General features: G+C 43.4%; 2 long non-coding RNA genes across 4 annotated transcripts; both read left to right on the top strand.

The window, feature by feature from the left end:
- Nucleotides 1-2,201: 2,201 nt before the first annotated feature.
- LOC121982808 lies at nucleotides 2,202-4,598 on the top strand. Of its 2 annotated transcripts, none has more exons than XR_006112263.1 (3): nucleotides 2,202-2,578; nucleotides 2,708-2,965; nucleotides 4,561-4,598. It is a non-coding gene; the product is annotated as an uncharacterized LOC121982808 (long non-coding RNA). The 2 variants fall into 2 exon arrangements; XR_006112264.1 differs by lacking the exon at nucleotides 4,561-4,598 and adding an exon at nucleotides 3,307-3,316.
- Nucleotides 4,599-11,071: 6,473 nt separating this feature from the next.
- Nucleotides 11,072-13,267, top strand: LOC121982807. Of its 2 annotated transcripts, none has more exons than XR_006112262.1 (3): nucleotides 11,072-11,244; nucleotides 11,374-11,631; nucleotides 13,230-13,267. It is a non-coding gene; the product is annotated as an uncharacterized LOC121982807 (long non-coding RNA). The 2 variants fall into 2 exon arrangements; XR_006112261.1 differs by lacking the exon at nucleotides 13,230-13,267 and adding an exon at nucleotides 11,973-12,003.
- The last annotated feature ends 5,927 nt before the right edge of the window (nucleotides 13,268-19,194 follow it).

The raw sequence follows: 19,194 nt of genomic DNA, 5'->3' as shown, positions 1-19,194 counted from the left end.
GCCCTAGCTTGAACCCAAGCTATTAGGGCCGGCCAAAATAAATTAAAAAGAAATTTAATTTTAATTTTTTATTATGTGGTAGATATAATTTAAAGAGAATTAAAATTAAAATATCTCTCTTGTAAAAGATTTACAAAAGATTAAAGAAAGAGATTAGATCTCTTTCCTTATTTATAGATTGGAGAGATTTTATTTTCTCTTTAAAATTATTCACATGTTAATAAAATTAAAATTATAGATATTTCCTTTTATTAACCATGAAGAGATTTTTAAAGAGAAATTTTATTTTAAAATTTCCGAAACAAATAAGGAAAGTTTTAATTGTTGATTGAAACTTGTCCAATTTGCTTCCTCTTGATGTGGCCGACCATTAGAGTTTATTTGGGAAATTTTATTTTATTTTTCTCAAATAAATCATGTCAAGGAAATTAAGGAAATTTTATTGTAAATAAATTTCCTAATTTGCCTAGGCCAAGGAATATAAAAGAAGGGGTAGGGGTGCCTTCATGAGACACAACCTCTATTGTTTTCTCTCCCTTTTTCCTTGGTGTTGTGGCCAGCCATTACCCTCTCCCTCTCTTCCTCTTGTGGTGGCCGAATACTTCATCTTTCTTGGAGTTCTTGTGGTGGCCGGATACTACTTGGAGAAGAAGAAGAAGAAGGAGAGAAAGCTAGCATCTCTTGGAGCTTGGTTAGTATTTTGATTTTCTTCTTTGGTAAAGTTCTTCCTTTGTGGCCGAACCTTGCTTGGAGGAGAAGAAGGTGGTTGGTGGTTTCTCGTCTCGGAAGATCGTTGCCCACACAACGTCTGAGGTTAGAAGAGGAATACGGTAGAAGATCAAGAGGTTTTTCTATAAGGTATAACTAGTAATTTCTATTTCCGCATCATGCTAGTTATTTATGGAAATAATACCAAATATAAGAGGCTTACGTTCTAGAATTTCGAATATGTTTTTTCGAAGTTGTGTTCTTTTGTTTCTTTCTTTTCCTTGTGATTTTATTGCTCTCTTTGGTTAACCTAAAGTTATTTTAGGAAATTAAATATTAGCTTTCTATTAAAGGTTTTGTCTAGTCGGTGGTGGTTGCTCCCATATCCATGAAGGCCATGTGCCTCGCCACGTCAGTACTGGGAACCTTTTATGGAAATTAATATTTAATGGAATTAATAACTTAAGGAGACTTGGGTCGAACGTGTTAAGTTCCGCAGGAGATCCAAGTCAAAACCTAAAAGAACAAATAGATTAAGTTTTGGATCAAACGTGTTAAGTTCCGCAGGCGATCCAAAATTTAATTTAAAAGAACACATGGTAGCTAGGAAAAGGTTCAGACCTTTGTACAAAATTTTTGTACAGTGGAACCTATAGGTTTTCCGAGTAGCAACCAACAACCTATGCCCCAGTAGCTAGGCTCGAATCCATTAGAATGTTGTTAGCCTATGCAGCAAACAAAGGATTTAAACTATACCAAATGGATGTCAAGTCAGCATTCTTAAATGGATTTATTAAGGAGGAAGTTTATGTAAGCCAACCCCCAGGATTTGAGGACTTAGGATATCCTAATCATGTATTTAAGTTAAAAAAGGCCTTGTACGGACTTAAACAAGCCCCTAGGGCATGGTATGAACGATTATCAAATCACTTAATATCCAAAGGTTTCAACCAAGGTTAAATAGATCCAACTCTATTTGTAAAAACTGTAGAAAAAGACATCTTCATAGCTCAAATCTATGTTGATGATATAATTTTTGGATCAAATAACTCTAAATTTTTAAAAGAATTGATTAGATTAATGGAAAATGAATTTGAAATGAGTATGGTTGGTGAACTTAATTTTTTCTTAGGTTTACAAATAAAACAAACTAAAGATGGAATATACATTTATCAAACTAAATATGCAAAGGAATTAATTAAAAAATTCTGCATGAAAAATTCAAAAATAATAAATACTCCAATGGCCACCAACATTGTGAGATCTCGGAAAATTTAAATAAATAGGGTTATTTCAGAAATAGCCTTATAGAATTTTTCCGGAATTTTTAGAAATTTTCTGGAAATTTTTCGGAGCTTGTACGGAGGATTTTGAGGGGATAGATCGATAAGTTCGGATAAAGCCTGTTTGGGATACCAATTTAAGTGAGAAAATGTTTTTATTATATAAATCCTTTTCCCTTTATTTCCTCCCCCAAATCGCCGATCCCGACCCGACCTTTCCCCTCTCTGCCGACGCGAACCTCCCTTCCTTCTCGGTTCTCTCTCGCGGACAAGCGACGGCGACGGGAGCAAGGGTCCAGCTCCGGCGATCGTCGATCTCGACCCAGGGGAGCAGTCGCTAGCGCAGATCCGGACGTGGGTGATTTTCTCCAGCCCTAGGTGAGAGCGCTGATCTTCTCTCGGCGTCGTCGGCGCAGATCGGAGCTCGGAGCATAAGGGTTCCGATTCTCTCCTCCTCTGGTTTCCTTCAATCTCCGATTTCTTTCTTCTCAGCCGAGTCTGCCGATCCTTTTCTTCCCCGATCGACATCACTGGATTGAGTCGTGCCGCCCGATCGCCGGCGTGGAAGAGCAATTAGGGCTTCAAAGGTAAGCCATCGAAACTCTTCTTTCCTCTTGATTCATGGTTGGGTTCTTGTTGATTCATGGGTTAGCGCTCTATTCTGGTGTTGTGTGATCCGTGATCTCCATTGATTGAACCCTTCTTGATCCGATCAGGAGGCGAGGTCCTGTTCTGTGAAGGCGATCTTGGATTCCCTCTGTGTCGCTGCTGATTGAGGTCTCGGGTGAATTGGGAAAGAACTCCAGCAGAGGTTGCTGTGAGTTTTCTGATCCAGCAAGGTGAAGATCTGTTTTGGTTCTTGCTGTGGTGTTTTTGGCTTCGGCAGACACCTCATCCAGCCAGCTCAGTTTGGATCGGCAGTCATCCATACCTCAGTGTACTTGATACAGCACCTAGTTCAGCTGGGAATTGAGGTATGTGTAGGGATTTTGATACATGTGTAGTGTTGATTTAGGGTTAGGTTTGAAATGAATTGTGGTTGGAACATGTTATAGATTATGTGTTAGATGATTAGGTATGATCTTGATACCTATTGATAATTAATTATCATTAGGTTGTGTAGATTAATTAGGTTATATGGATTTAGGTTTGATTTGCTAATCTAGTGGTTGATTAGGGATTAGGAAACTATCCTTAGTCAACCGTTAGAAAGGTTGTGGGATATGGTTTAGGGTTGTTCCTAAATTTCTACTTAAGCTTTATTTAGCTATTTGTTAGTATTCTAGCTAAATAAAAGGTAAATGTATTGACACAGGACTCTGATTAGAGACAGGCGTCTCGACCTTGGATTGCTTGATCGTACCTTCTATTTGAGGCGGGTACCCTTTGACTTATCTTTTGATACTGTCTTATGATATGTATAGTTTATATATAGTTGCTAGTGATAGGTGGTAGATTTATTTCTTCCCTGGTCTTAGCTAGTTGATACCTATCACATGCTTCATCTGTTAGTTGCCTTACTTCAGGATTGGATATTTACCTCTTGCCATGTATATATATGTTCATAGAGATGCATGTCTATAGTGCTCTACTCTACAGGATTAGTTGCTTTACATGTGGGATACATGCTCTTGGATTCATGATACTTACATCATTGTTATATGTGATATCTTTGAGTTTATGCTGTTTATATCATGGTTATATATATGCGTTTACCTTTTGGGCACCCGCATATATGGAGGAGGCTATGTTCAGGTATGACATACTGTAGCATCATGCACCATCCTGCATGATTGCATGCTGGGCGATTGACGACTCCATTATTGTTGAGCTCGTCGGCCGGCTACACGGGCCTGCACACAACGTGACCACTGCATGGGTAGTGGCACAGCACCCAGGGTGTGTATGGCAGTTGCTCTGTAGTGCTCCGCTGGTCCGCTCATGGGTAGTGTGACTGCAGCGTGGTAGCGGACAGGGATCCCTCCCCGTCATTGCGTACCGGGAGTTGAGAGCGTTACGCTCCCTCACTATGTTTGAGGTAGGAGGATAGGTGTACTCCGACAGCATCCCGTCCACTCGGTCACTCATCAGGGGTAGTGACGACAGAGTGCACGGTGTCACAGCCCTACCTACTCGGTCTCGCCATCGCGTGTGAGACGGCTGACTAGCGTCAGGGGTGACCATGTCATATCGCATCATATGCACAGATTGCATTTATTGTGATTGTTGCATATTGGATGATGCACTTGGGTGACTGCATATGATTGACATGCATACAGGATACATGCGTATTTGTTCTGACTATCTTTATCTGTGTATGTCCACAGTCATTCGCCCAAGCCTCGCAGGTGAGTACAGTTTATTTCAGTTATGCATTTCTTATTATTCTTGCTGTAAACTGTATTACATGCTTCTGGTTACTCATTACAGTTTATTCAGCTATGCATACCTGTTATATTGTTAGGAGACTGTACCTTAGGATATTACTGGTAGTTATATGTTGCTGTACATATCTATTGGATTACCTGCTGAGTTCTTTGAACTCACCCCGTTGTTACTATTTTTTCAGGTTGAGGCCGTCAGGAGAGATTCCAGTCGCTAGCCCCATTATCGCGAGGATTTCCTTTGTCGGATTATATTTTGCTTTTGCATCTTATATACTTGTATTGTGGGTTTGTAATGTGGACTTTATGTCGAACCTTTGGGTTTGCTACTTTTGTTTTCCGCTGCGGTTGTATTTCCATTACTTCGTGGATTTGTTTCTTCGTTGTAGTGGAGTAGGCTGTTTACATATATCTTCGAGGTTCTATATCGTCTTTCTTTATTAAACTGCGTGGATTGATCATATATTATATCTGTGTGGAATGTTGATATAAACTGCGTGGTTTGTTTCTTATTTGTATTGTATTATTCCGGCCGTGTGTGGCCGAGGTATAGAGATATATGTATACTGAGCTTCATATTGTCCGCCGTACAGGGGAGATGCTGCCGAAATTTCTTCGGACAGGGACTACCTGGGGCGTGACAATTTTTGGTATCAGAGCAAAGTTTTGCGATACCTACTTGTCGGGTTTCGGATTTACGAGGCTTACTTTCGTAAGCATTTCTCGGTATTTCGGATTATACGGATTTTCGTCGATTTTATCGTTTCGGAATTCCGAGGTATTTTGACGCGGTTTTATTGGTTCTATTTGGGGCTAAGCAGCGACAGGATATCTCCAGACGGCAAATAGGTACATTAGGTAATTTTGCAGTTCTTATACCTGTAGTGATATCTGGGTAACATTTCTTTACAGATATGCCACCTACACGTGTACCGGCACCGAGACGTGGGCGGCCACGTAAGAGGCCGTTAGATTCTCCTGAGGCAGAGTCTTCAGAGAGGTCTGCTAGGGCTGAGCCTGCCCGTCAGGGGCAGACTCCTCCGGTCATTGTGGGTACGTCTGCGTATCAGATCCCGATAGTTCCGACGTCAGAGGTACCTACCTCGACTGTACCACCAGTGGTACCACCGTCGGCATATTCAGCACCTCCCCCAGCAGTAGTACCCCCTGCTACCACGTACTCGGCACCGCAGACACATGTCCGATTACTACATATCGGCACCCGCACCAGCAGTACCGGTTCCTGCACACCCGGCACCCGCACCGGCAGTACCGGTTACTCCTTATCCGGTACCACCCACCGTACCTCCAGTCGCCCCTACTTATGCCTACTCAGCAGTTCCACCGACGGTACCCACCCCAGGTTATACGGCAGCACCAGTGGTACCTCTTCCGTCTTATCCCTCAGTACCACCCATAGGACCAGCTCCAGTGGTTCTACCTAGTTCCGCAGCGATTCCTACTGACCTAGTTGCGGCACGAGCACGGATCCCAGCCTTAGCCGAGTCGATGAAGAGTCGATTCACATTATTCCGCGGGGAGACTGATCCGAGCATAGCTCAGTCCTGGATTGAGACTATGGAGCGGACATTCTTTTACATGGCCTGCTCCGAGTGGGAGAAGGCTGAGCTGGCTGCTTACCACTTACGAGACGGGGCAGAGATCTGGTGGGACACACAGCGCTCGATTATAGGCGAGCAGCATATTACCTGGATGAGATTTAGGGAGGCATTCGAGAGTCAGTATTTCCCCCGAGCATATCAGATGACACGTCGACAGGATTTCCTGAGTCTTCGACAGAATAACCGCTCAGTGATGGAGTATAATGCTGAATTTAATCGGCTGGCCAGATTCTGTCCTGAGTTAGTTGCCGATGACAGATCTCGTATGCTTCAGTTTGTCCAGGGACTGGACGGGCATCTTCAGCTGAAGATGTCTGGTTTTGGTTGTTCATCATACACCGAGACACTGGATAGAGCTCTCATGATTGAGTCTACTCATCAGAGAGTGAACGCAGACAAGAAGAGGAAGCAGACTGATCGGACTGCGGGACAGATTCAGCAGCCACATACTACTGGACAGCAGCAGAGCAGTCGCACTCAGACGGGTCAGAGCACTTCTGGGTCATCTGGCCGACGCCAGAAGTCAGGGCGATCAGGACGTTCCCGCTCTGCTCAGCAGAAGCGGAAACAGTCCACGGGTGACTCTTACTGCACCAGATGCGGAGCCCGAGATCACATCACCTCTGCGTGCGCCTTGGGACTGTCAGTTTGCTATTATTGCAAGCTGCCTGGGCACTTGAGCCGAGAGTGTTCGCTGAAGGCCCAGCATGTAGCTTCCGGAGTTTCTGTGTCTGGAGGACCACTTGGTCAGTCTGGGACTCAGCGAGGAGGGTCGAAAGCCCAATCTTCGCGTCATCAGTAGAGGACAGCTCCCACTACAGCAGCTGCTTATGGCATTCAGGGTCAGGAGCGTTCTGGCGTCCTTATGGAGTCCCAGAGTTCTATTTCGGGACCTCAGTATCTGACTCAGGAGCAGTATCAATTGCAGCCTCAGCCATTGGCGCAGTATCAGTTACAGCCCCAGCCACCGATTCAGTACGTATTGCAGCCTATAGTCCCATCTCTGACTCAGTATCCAGTACAGACTCAGTGGCAGGCTCAGACTTCGACGCAGCAGCCTTTGGCAGTGCTACTGCCTCTACCACCGTCCGATGCTGGACGAGTACACGCGGTCACCAGAGAGGACGCACAGCGGGCCGATGGATCCGTTTTCCGCGGTACGGTTTTACTTTATGCATTTTCTGCTGATATGCTAATTGATACAGGTAGTTCACATTCTTTTATATCTTGTGCATTTATGAGAGAGATTGGTAGACTACCTTCTTGTAGACCGCGACGACTGACCGTCTCCTTACCATCTGGTGATACTTTGGATGTCACTCAGGAGGTCAGAGGTTGCCCGTTAGATTTTGGTAGCATTATACTCACGGTAGATTTGTTAGTATTGGAAATGGTCGAGTTCGATATTATCCTTGGCATGGATTGGTTGTCTGCATACCATGCCACAGTTGATTGCCAGAAGAGGGTGGTTACTTTTCGACCTCCGAACCAACCCTCTTGGGATTTCACTGGCATCAGAGACGATGGGATATCGACCATTTCTGCGATACAGGCGCAGAAACTGCTATCACATGGATGTCAGGGATTTCTATTATCGTTGATTACTACTGATGACATCAGTAGCCCTCAGCTCTCAGACGTTCCAGTGGTCCGAGAGTATCCAGACGTTTTCCCAGACGAGTTACCAGGTTTGCCTCCCCGAAGGCAAGTGGAGTTTGCTATTGAGCTGATTCCAGGGACTGCACCAACATCGAAAGCTCCTTATCGGATGACACCGAAAGAGTTGGACGAATTAAAAGTCCAACTCCAGGAGTTATTGGATAGGGGGTTTATTCGTCCTAGTGTATCTCCGTGGGGGTCTCCAGTACTATTCGTCAAGAAGAAGGATGGTACTCTGAGGTTGTGCATCGATTATAGGCAGCTGAATGCAGTGACTATCAGAAATAAGTACCCCTTGCCACGGATTGAGGATTTATTTGATCAGCTCAGAGATACATCAGTGTATTCTAAGATTGATCTGCGGTCAGGATATCATCAGCTGAGAGTTAGAGATTCTGATATTCAGAAGACAGCTTTCCGCACCAGATACGGACATTACGAGTTTTTGGTAATGCCATTTGGGCTTACCAATGCTCCAGCAGTATTTATGGATTTGATGAACCGTATCTTTTTGGAGTATCTGGATCAGTTTGTGATTGTATTTATCGATGACATATTGATCTATTCACGTTCCGAGGAGGAACATGCGCAGCACCTTCGCATAGTCTTGGAGACTCTGTATGCGAAGTTCAGCAAGTGTGCATTTTGGCTTTCCTCAGTTGGTTTTCTAGGACATGTGGTTTCTAGCCGAGGTATTTCAGTAGATCCTCAGAAGATCGAGGCTATCACTAGCTGGGAGCAGCCGAAGTCAGTCCAGGAGATCCATAGTTTCTTGGGCTTGGCTGGATATTACCGACGATTCGTTGAGGGTTTCTCTAGCATTGCTATGCCGTTGACACGTCTGACTAGGAAAGGCGTGAAGTTCACGTGGTCAGAGGCTTGTGAGACCAGCTTCCAGGAGCTGAAGCGGAGATTAGTATCAGCACCAGTTTTGGTTTTACCTTCTGGTGATGACGGGTTCGTACTTTACACAGATGCATCCCTTCAGGGCTTGGGCGCTGTTTTGATGCAGCATGGTAGGGTAGTCTCCTATGCTTCTCGTCAGTTGAAGGAGCATGAGAAGAACTACCCAGTACATGATTTAGAGCTAGCCGCTATTATCTTTGCTTTGAAGATTTGGCGACATCATCTTTATGGTATTACTTTTGAGATTCTTACTGATTATAAGAGTCTCAAATATATTTTCACACAGAAGGAACTCAATCTCCGACAGAGGAGATGGATGGAGTTCCTGAAGGATTATGATTGTATTATTAGCTACCATCCGGGTAAAGCTAATGTGGTTGCTGATGCACTGAGCAGGAAGTCCAGAGGGACTTTAGCTTGTCACCGAGTTACAGTCACGGACTTGATTCAGGGATTCTCCGAGTTGGGCCTTGAGGAGCAGGGACGGACAGAGCAGGGTATTCTTGTTACCATGATTGCTCAGTCGTCGATCAGGATGAGGATTCGAGAGGCCCAGGCCGGAGATCAGCATTTACAGTTCATTGGCAGCCAGATAGCTTCCGGACAGCAGACCGAGTTTACACGAGATGATGAGGGTATTATTTATTTCCGAGGCAGATTATGTGTACCTCAGTCTCACCCGGTCATGGAGGAGTTACTTCAGGAGGCTCATCGTTCTAGATTTACTATCCACCCAGGTGGGACTCGTATGTATCGCGATTTGAGACGTTCCTATTGGTGGAACGGCATGAAGAAAGACATCGCAGATTTTGTAGCTAGATGTCTTGTTTGTCAGCAGGTGAAGGCTGAGCACCAGAGACCTGCTGGTTTACTTCAGAGGATCCCTATTCCAGAGTGGAAGTGGGAGCATATCACTATGGATTTTGTGGTAGGATTGCCTAGGACTCGACGAGGTCATGATGCGATTTGGGTAATCGTTGACCGATTAACCAAATCCGCACACTTTTTAGCGATCCGGAAGACTGATTCTCTGGATCGATTAGCTGAGTTGTACTGTCGAGAGATTATCAGATTGCATGGAGTTCCGTTGAGCATCATATCAGATAGAGACCCACGGTTCACGTCCCGATTCTGGCAGAGTCTGCAGCAGGCCTTGGGCACACAACTTCGTTTCAGTACGGCATTCCATCCGCAGACAGATGGGCAGTCAGAGCGGACTATTCAGACATTGGAGGACTTGCTGAGATCTTGTGTCATGGACTTCGGAGGCAGTTGGGAGGACCACCTGCCATTAGTGGAGTTCGCCTACAACAACAGCTATCATTCGGCTATCCAGATGGCACCGTTTGAGGCATTGTATGGTAGGCCCTGTCGGACACCCGTCCTCTGGGAAGAGGTTGGGGAGGCCCAGCTGATAGGACCTCAGAGAGCTCAGCAGGATGCAGAGTTAGTTCGCACTATCAGACGGAGGATGTCAGAGGCCCAGGACCGTCAGAAAAGTTATGCTGATCAGAGACGGAGACCCCTGGAGTTCTCCATTGGTGATCATGTATTTCTTAGAGTTTCACCCACGAAAGGGGTGAAGAGATTTGGTCTCCGAGGTAAGCTAGCCCCCCGATATATTGGACCATTCCAGATCTTGGAGAGGATTGGAGCAGTGGCTTACCGTCTGGCGCTACCACCATCTCTAGCTGGCATTCATGATGTATTCCATGTATCTATGCTGAGGAGATACGTATCCGATCCAGCACATGTTCTGTCAGATGTATCTGTTCCTATTCAGCCTGATGTTACTTACGAGGAGGTTCCGGTGCGGATTCTGGACCACAGGGAGCGTCAGCTACGGAACAAGACTGTCCGACTGGTTAAAGTCGGATGACAGCATCATTCTGACGAGGAGGCTACATGGGAGCACGAGGATACGATCCGAGCTCGATACCCTCATCTTTTTGCTTGAGGTATGTGGGTTAGAGTTCCTTTCAGTATTTATACCGTTTGGTTATATTCTAGTGTTTGCTGTTGGTTATAGCAAAATTTGGGGACCAAATTTTTTATTAGTAGGGGAGGATGTGAGATCTCGGAAAATTTAAATAAATAGGGTTATTTCAGAAATAGCCTTATAGAATTTTTCCGGAATTTTTAGAAATTTTCTGGAAATTTTTCGGAGCTTGTACGGAGGATTTTGAGGGGATAGATCGATAAGTTCGGATAAAGCCTGTTTGGGATACCAATTTAAGTGAGAAAATGTTTTTAATATATAAATCCTTTTCCCTTTATTTCCTCCCCCAAATCGCCGATCCCGACCCGACCTTTCCCCTCTCTGCCGACGCGAACCTCCCTTCCTTCTCGGTTCTCTCTCGCGGACAAGCGACGGCGACGGGAGCAAGGGTCCAGCTCCGGCGATCGTCGATCTCGACCCAGGGGAGCAGTCGCTAGCGCAGATCCGGACGTGGGTGATTTTCTCCAGCCCTAGGTGAGAGCGCTGATCTTCTCTCGGTGTCGTCGGCGCAGATCGGAGCTCGGAGCATAAGGGTTCCGATTCTCTCCTCCTCTGGTTTCCTTCAATCTCCGATTTCTTTCTTCTCAGCCGAGTCTGCCGATCCTTTTCTTCCCCGATCGACATCACTGGATTGAGTCGTGCCGCCCGATCGCCGGCGTGGAAGAGCAATTAGGGCTTCAAAGGTAAGCCATCGAAACTCTTCTTTCCTCTTGATTCATGGTTGGGTTCTTGTTGATTCATGGGTTAGCGCTCTATTCTGGTGTTGTGTGATCCGTGATCTCCATTGATTGAACCCTTCTTGATCCGATCAGGAGGCGAGGTCCTGTTCTGTGAAGGCGATCTTGGATTCCCTCTGTGTCGCTGCTGATTGAGGTCTCGGGTGAATTGGGAAAGAACTCCAGCAGAGGTTGCTGTGAGTTTTCTGATCCAGCAAGGTGAAGATCTGTTTTGGTTCTTGCTGTGGTGTTTTTGGCTTCGGCAGACACCTCATCCAGCCAGCTCAGTTTGGATCGGCAGTCATCCATACCTCAGTGTACTTGATACAGCACCTAGTTCAGCTGGGAATTGAGGTATGTGTAGGGATTTTGATACATGTGTAGTGTTGATTTAGGGTTAGGTTTGAAATGAATTGTGGTTGGAACATGTTATAGATTATGTGTTAGATGATTAGGTATGATCTTGATACCTATTGATAATTAATTATCATTAGGTTGTGTAGATTAATTAGGTTATATGGATTTAGGTTTGATTTGCTAATCTAGTGGTTGATTAGGGATTAGGAAACTATCCTTAGTCAACCGTTAGAAAGGTTGTGGGATATGGTTTAGGGTTGTTCCTAAATTTCTACTTAAGCTTTATTTAGCTATTTGTTAGTATTCTAGCTAAATAAAAGGTAAATGTATTTACACAGGACTCTGATTCGAGACGAGCATCTCGATATTGGATTAGGACCGGATTGTACCTTCTATTCGAGGCGGGTACCCTTTGACTTATCTTTTGATACTGTCTTATGATATGTATAGTTTATATATAGTTGCTAGTGATAGGTGGTAGATTTATTTCTTCCCTGGTCTTAGCTAGTTGATACCTATCACATGCTTCATCTGTTAGTTGCCTTACTTCAGGATTGGATATTTACCTCTTGCCATGTATATATATGTTCATAGAGATGCATGTCTATAGTGCTCTACTCTACCGGATTAGTTGCTTTACATGTGGGATACATGCTCTTGGATTCATGATACTTACATCATTGTTATATGTGATATCTTTGAGTTTATGCTGTTTATATCATGGTTATATATATGCGTTTACCTTTTGGGCACCCGCATATATGGAGGAGGCTATGTTCAGGTATGACATACTGTAGCATCATGCACCATCCTGCATGATTGCATGCTGGGCGATTGACGACTCCATTATTGTTGAGCTCGTCGGCCGGCTACATGGGCCTGCACACAACGTGACCACTGCATGGGTAGTGGCACAGCACCCAGGGTGTGTATGGCAGTTGCTCTGTAGCGCTCCGCTGGTCCGCTCATGGGTAGTGTGACTGCAGCGTGGTAGCGGACAGGGATCCCTCCCCGTCATTGCGTACCGGGAGTTGAGAGCGTTACGCTCCCTCACTATGTTTGAGGTAGGAGGATAGGTGTACTCCGACAGCATCCCGTCCACTCGGTCACTCATCAGGGGTAGTGACGACAGAGTGCACGGTGTCACAGCCCTACCTACTCGGTCTCGCCATCGCGTGTGAGACGGCTGACTAGCGTCAGGGGTGACCATGTCATATCGCATCATATGCACAGATTGCATTTATTGTGATTGTTGCATATTGGATGATGCACTTGGGTGACTGCATATGATTGACATGCATACAGGATACATGCGTATTTGTTCTGACTATCTTTATCTGTGTATGTCCACAGTCATTCGCCCAAGCCTCGCAGGTGAGTACAGTTTATTTCAGTTATGCATTTCTTATTATTCTTGCTGTAAACTGTATTACATGCTTCTGGTTACTCATTACAGTTTATTCAGCTATGCATACCTGTTATATTGTTAGGAGACTGTACCTTAGGATATTACTGGTAGTTATATGTTGCTGTACATATCTATTGGATTACCTGCTGAGTTCTTTGAACTCACCCCGTTGTTACTATTTTTTCAGGTTGAGGCCGTCAGGAGAGATTCCAGTCGCTAGCCCCATTATCGCGAGGATTTCCTTTGTCGGATTATATTTTGCTTTTGCATCTTATATACTTGTATTGTGGGTTTGTAATGTGGACTTTATGTCGAACCTTTGGGTTTGCTACTTTTGTTTTCCGCTGCGGTTGTATTTCCATTACTTCGTGGATTTGTTTCTTCGTTGTAGTGGAGTAGGCTGTTTACATATATCTTCGAGGTTCTATATCGTCTTTCTTTATTAAACTGCGTGGATTGATCATATATTATATCTGTGTGGAATGTTGATATAAACTGCGTGGTTTGTTTCTTATTTGTATTGTATTATTCCGGCCGTGTGTGGCCGAGGTATAGAGATATATGTATACTGAGCTTCATATTGTCCGCCGTACAGGGGAGATGCTGCCGAAATTTCTTCGGACAGGGACTACCTGGGGCGTGACAAACATTAACATAGACTCTGACCCTGAAGGAAAACCAGTAGATCCAAAGTACTATAGGAGTGCCATAGGAAGCTTGCTTTACCTAACTGCAAGCCGACCCGACATATTATTTGCGGTTGGTATGTGCGCAAGATACCAATCTTGTGCAAAAGAGTCACATTTAACCTATGTTAAAAGAATACTTAGGTACATTAAAGGTACTCTAAATATAGGACTCTGGTACCCTAGAACTTGCACCTTTGACCTTCTTGGCTATTCTGACTCAGATTACGCCGGATGCAAGTTAGATAGAAAAAGCACAAGTGGTAGTTGTCAATTTCTAGGACAATGCCTAGTAAGTTGGTCAAGTAGAAAGCAACATTGTGTTGCTTTATCTACCACTGAAGCTGAATATATAGCCTTAGGTGAATGCACATCTCAATTGCTTTGGATGATGCACACTCTTAAAGACTATCAACTGAACTATCATAACACAAAAATCTCAATTGATAATATAAGTTCCATAAATTTAACAAAAAACCCAATTCATCACTCAAGGACTAAACATATAGAAGTGAAGCACCATTTTGTAAGGGATCATGTAGCTAAGGGTGATATTATACTCAACTATGTTGAGTCAAAATCAAATCTAGCTGAATCTTCACAAAACCCTTACCTGAACTTGAGTTCAGCTCACTTAGAAGACAAATAGGAATGTGTTGGGTAGAATAGACAATGTTTTTTAAATTGGTTTATCATTTTCTTTTAAAATTCTAGGAAAATCCTTATTTCAAAATTCCAATTTCTTAGAAGTTTCAAAAAAAAATTCGGATTAAGCCTAGGTTTTCCCCCTAGAAAACATGTTCCTCTAGCTTTAAGCCAGAGCATCTCACAAACACCTAGGTCTACCTTGCTTGTGTTTTAAAAAACTTAGAATGGCGTGAGATGCATAGGGTACAGCCTGGACTCAGGAATGCTTATATTTGTGCATCAATATGAGTCTGGGCGTTAAACACATCATAAATAATAATCAAGTCAAGTCTTCCAGCTCTAGCCAACTCTAACTGGACCAAATGGACTTAATTTGACTAACCATGTGAAAGCTACTGCCCTCTAGGCAATCAGCAAGTAGCTAAAGGTTAGACAATTGGGAAAAGTGTGTTTCAATTTTTTTTAAGCATAATTGTACTTTAAGGTTCTAATCAAATTACCTTACCTGATTATTTTAAGGCTCTGATACTTAATCAAATTAAACTCAATAACTTAATTTGACTCATGCTTGGACTAGAAAACAAACTACTGCTACTCCCTCTGTCCTAAAACTAAATATTTTACTTTAATATCAAAGTTTCTTCATATTTTCAAAGTTAGTTTTAAGACTATTTTAACTAGACTTAGTTAGATTGTACTCTAAACTTAGTTACTTGGCAAAATATTTTTTCAATACAATCATTTCGAAGCTGAGTATATAGCTAAGTATTTTCAAATTTGGCAAATTCCAAAACTCAAAAAGCTAAGTCGTTTTTGCTAAGAAGAAAATTGTTCTTTTTCCCTCTTTTGAAAATTTTCATTCCGAAAAATGCAAATCTACTTTCAAACTGGTTTATTTTTGATATATGGCAAAGGGGGAGAGTAGGTAAATTAAAGTTAAAGGAAAATTCAAAGCAGAGAGTAGGTAAAGTAAAGTTAAATTCAAGTATTTAATAAAAGGAGGGCTTTTATTAAGGGGGAGTCTTATATTACAAAGTTAAAAGTTTCCAGCTTAACTGTTATTGCATTTGAAGTTTATTTACTTAAGCTTGGTTAACTTTATACAGTTATTACATATGTTGTTTTTCTTAACTTTGAATTACGTGTTGCCATAATCAAAAAGGGGGAGATTGTTGGTGCGGGAAGCATCCGACGATCGAACCTAAGTTTTGATAATGGCAAAGGATTCAAAGTTAAGGTGCTTTGTTATCTGACAGTTGTTGCTGAGTGTTTCAGGAAAGTCCTAACTGCGGTTAGGCAAGGTAAAACCCTAGGGGGTAGTAGACCTAGGTCATAGGGGTGGTAACCCTATGCGGAAAGTCTTGGTAGGTCGATGGCTTCAGGCAAAAGTCCTAGGGGGTGGTAACCCTAGGTGGAAAGTCCTGGTGTCGCGAACCAGGTGAAAGTCTGGACTGGCCGGTGAAGCGGATGTTCAGCAGAAAGTCCGGAAGCATCGAGTGTCGAGCAAAAGAGGTAATCTCTCCTGAGGGGAGTAGGTGAGGGCGCGTTCCCCGTAGAGGAACAGTAGGCGTCGGGTCGACCTAGGGTTTCTGGTTGGAAGTCAGACCCGGACAGTTCGAATGCTGTCAGAGCTTTTATTCATTATGTTTCTGTGCTAACTTTGTTTTGCAGGGTATGTGTTTGGGACTAACACATTTTGCAGGAACAAAGGAGCAAGTTACAACTCGGATGAACAGTGTCCGAGGCGCCTCCATGGAGCTTGGAGGCGCCTCGGGTACAAAAGCAGACTGGAGGCGCCTTGAATGGAGTTCAAGGCGCCTTGGACCGGAGGTTGAAGGCGCCTTGGATAGGCTGAAGGCGCCTTGAACCAGATAGAGTTCGACCAGGTCAGTGCTAATCCACGCGGGTGACTTGGCTCGTTCAAGGTGCCTTTATGAACAGTATAAGGCGCCTTGAACCCTCTTTATAAGGGGTCTCGACCAGCAACTCTCTACAACTTCTTCCAAGTGATCTTTCTGCTACAAGTTGCTCACGAGACGATCCCGAAGTGCTGCTACGAGACACCGACGACCCGGAGCTCCGAAATCTTCAGATTACGATATTGTCGTCGGTATAACTGTACTTTTTCATTATACTTAACTGTAATACTTGTACTCTTGTCGAGCTTATAGTTGTTGCCCACGGAAAGCGATCAAGGATCGCGGGCCTTCAAGTAGGAGTCGTCACAGTCTCCGAACGAAGTAAATTCCCTTGTCTTTCTGTGTGTTTGTTTCTTTCCGCTGCGTTAATTACTCAACGAACATTTTACGATTCCGATAATCGAACAAATAGCCGCGAGCGCTATTCACCCCCCCCCCTCTAGCGCGTCTCGATCCAACACTAGTCACAATTCCTACGAGGGTAAAGACCTTGGTCTTACCAGGGCCAAGACCTTGAAATTGGTCACCTGGATTTGTTTAAAGACAACCTTGGAAGTCGGGTACTAGCCTTTATTTAAAATAAAATACTTATTATCTTTTTAAGTTCTTATAATATAATGCCTTGGCATTTCTTTGAGCACTTGGTGTGCTACTGATCCCAATACTTAAAATTTAGGGATCCTATCAAGACCTTGGTCTTTTCTTACTTATAACTTCTCATAAATCCCTAAAAGGATTTAATAGAACACTATATGTACATATAAATTCTAGAGTTACATAGAATGAGTTCAATTCATTAAGACTTGTTGTGAAAATAAGAAATTTCATCTAACTGTACATGCTGTCCAATAACAAAGAAATCTAAGTTTGGTATGCTAACTTCAAGGGCTATTCTTTTTATTGCAGCAAGGAGAAAAATAGTAAGAGCTATAATTCTACAACATTTCATACTCTAATAATTCAACAAAAGGTCTATAACTGATATAGATCCAAAACGTGCCTATGTAGATCTTATTTTTATTGGTTCTAAGCTTATACTTTTATTTTCTTCCTTTGTAATTCTTTACAAATGTGTGACCCAATCCTCAACTTCTCACAAATGTGTGACCCAATCCTCAACTTCTCACAAATGTGTGACCCAATTAAATCCATAATTCTTTACATATAAAGGGAATATGGAAATCTGCCAATACGAAAGACTTCATCAAATTCAAGCTATGAATTCCCAGAAATCCAAAACCCACAAAAATCACAAAATGGTCTCCAAATCCTCACGGAAGTCCTCAAACCGAATCCACCACTTCATACAAAGCTCAAATCACACAGGCATCTCAGTCAGACATTAAAACAAACAGGAAACATTCAGCTTACACACCGTGCACTAAACTTCATTCGTCACGGAATACTCACAGTTCAATCTTGATCCCAACCCTCAAATACCAAACGAAACGTCCATAAAAACATAATGAGGAAATTTGGAATTTCATACAAAACTGAAGTCACTGCCAAAACCCCCAAAAGCATTTGCTACCCAGGCAATATCTTCGATCGTGACTTTAAACTAAAACACAACTCCCCAGAGGTAAGGTCAACCGGTAACAACTTGCAAGGAAAACCAATCGAGAACAAAACCAGTCAAAAACCAATCGAAGGAACTACTCTTACTGCAGGTGAGAGCACTTACCTTCGTGTTCTTGGACTTACAACCGAAGAGGAAGACTTCTACTGCTTCTAGGGTTTCCGGAACTTGTAAGCTCCGACCCTTCCTCGTGCTCACGGTTTCCTCTTGACGAAAGGATCACGGAGATGTGAAGACCTCACGGAGAAAGGTGCTCGCCGACCGCCAGAGGTGCCCTAGCCTCCAGCTGCGATTTCGTCCGAGAATAGGAACGGCGCCGTCGGGTATAGAAGGGGGAGGAAAATTTAGGTTTAGGGAAAATAATCCCTAAGTTCTCCCTTTAATAACTAACTATTTCTATTATCCACTCCCCTTTAAATATATATCGTCCCTTATTTGAACAATATCACCCGCTGGGACACTTGGTTGGCTGCATTTGGTTAAGGCTCGGTTCAGGTCCGAGGTCCACGGTTCGAATCTCGTCTTGAATATTTTTTAGTAAAAATACCAAACGACCTCCAAAAATTACATAAAAATACTCTAAAAATTTATAAAAATCTCTAGAATATTTCTGAAGTATTTATAAAATATTTTTGGGACTCGAAATGAGAAAATTTGGGTTGTTGCAACCCAGATGGCATCAAAACCATTCGTTGTTCTGGGTAGTCCCACTATGAAATCCATGGAAATATCTTCTCACTTCCATTCTGGAATATGAATAGGCTGCAGAACTCCTTCTGGTCTCTGGTGTTCTGCCTTGACCCTCTGGCAGGTCAGACAGGTACTGACATATCTAGCGATGTCTCTTTTCATCCTAGGCCACCAAAAACGCTTCTTTAGGTCTTGGTACATCTTGGTGGAACCAGGATACATCGCGTAAGGAGTCCTGTGAGCCTCATCTAATATTTTCCCCTGTAGTTCCTCCTTATCCGGAATGAATAGTCTGTCACCAAAGTACAATACCCCACTATCGGATACTCTGAACTCTTTACTTTCTGATTCTGCTAACCCTTGCTTGATTTTCTAAATTTCAGGGTCCTGATCTTGAGCTGTCTGGATGTCACCAAGCAGGGTAGATGCTAAGGTCATAGTAGAGAGCTGTCCAACTATAAGTTCGAGACCGAAATCTGTAATTTCCTTCTGTAGGGGCGGTGACTTGGCTGCTAAGGATAGTAAGGTGGCACTGGACTTCTTGCTAAGTGCGTCTGCCACCTTATTGGCCTTTCTTGGGTGGTAGAGGATGTCTATATTATAGTCTTTGACCAGCTCGAGCCATCTGTG

This window comes from Zingiber officinale, chromosome 5A (assembly GCF_018446385.1).
Source record: "Zingiber officinale cultivar Zhangliang chromosome 5A, Zo_v1.1, whole genome shotgun sequence".
Taxonomy (NCBI): Eukaryota; Viridiplantae; Streptophyta; class Magnoliopsida; order Zingiberales; family Zingiberaceae; genus Zingiber; species Zingiber officinale.
This window is presented reverse-complemented; position numbering and strand designations above follow the sequence as displayed.